Below are 906 nucleotides of genomic sequence, written 5' to 3' on the forward strand. Positions count from 1 at the left end.
CTGAAGCAAACCACTCTGCTCAGGGCAGACAGTGGGCACAGTGGGCTTTGTCACCAGCTTACCCCACATCTGGCATAGTGAGGCCACCAGCCAGCCTTCCCCTCTTGGCTACATGCCCAGCAGAATGGAAAAAAAAAAAAAAAGGTAGGAAAAACCATTATCAAAGTGCCTTGGAGTTCAGGGAAGGAAGGGGCCTTCAACCTTCTGCAGCGTCACTCCCAAGGCCCCTCATCTAGGCCATGGGGTTCATAAGCACCCACCAAATGCCCCCTCTGCACCGCTTTAATGAATTTCCAAAAAGCACCTTAAAAACATAGAAAAGGGGGAAAGCAAAACCTTGGAAATCAAAAGATGCATTTCCACCCTGTGGAAATCCAAAATCCTTAGTTACAAGGTGCAAGAAATAGTGAGTGACCAAGGAGGAGTGGAGGGATCTAAGGTAAAAAAAAGGTCAAGCATGGCCCCTGACTGACTGCGCCTTGGCAGGAGGCGACGCCTAACGGAGGAGGGGCGAGGATGCAAGCAAGGGGCGTTCCACAACCGGGGGTGGGGGGGTCAGCCCCACAGAACCCCCTGAATGTCCCAGAAGCCCCCAAAGCCGCCGCCTCCTCAGAAAACCTCAGGAGCCCCAGATGCAAAAGTTGACCCCACACCACCACCATATAGCCTGGGTCCAGTGCCTGGGCCGCCCCCTCCCAGCGCGTCGGCTACGGGAGAAGTGGGCGGAGCCACCGGGGCAGCCTCAACCAATGAAAACAGCGGGTTCCTGGTCCGATCTCCGGCGCGCCCTGCTATTGGCCGGCAGCCGGGTCTCGGCCCACCGAACCTTGGCGATCTGAGCCAATCAGGAGGCGGCGAGACGACCTTAGTTTCCCTGGCGGGTGGCGGGTAGCGGCGGCGGCGGTG

Source organism: Suncus etruscus, chromosome 6 (genome assembly GCF_024139225.1).
Source record: "Suncus etruscus isolate mSunEtr1 chromosome 6, mSunEtr1.pri.cur, whole genome shotgun sequence".
Taxonomy (NCBI): domain Eukaryota; kingdom Metazoa; phylum Chordata; class Mammalia; order Eulipotyphla; family Soricidae; genus Suncus; species Suncus etruscus.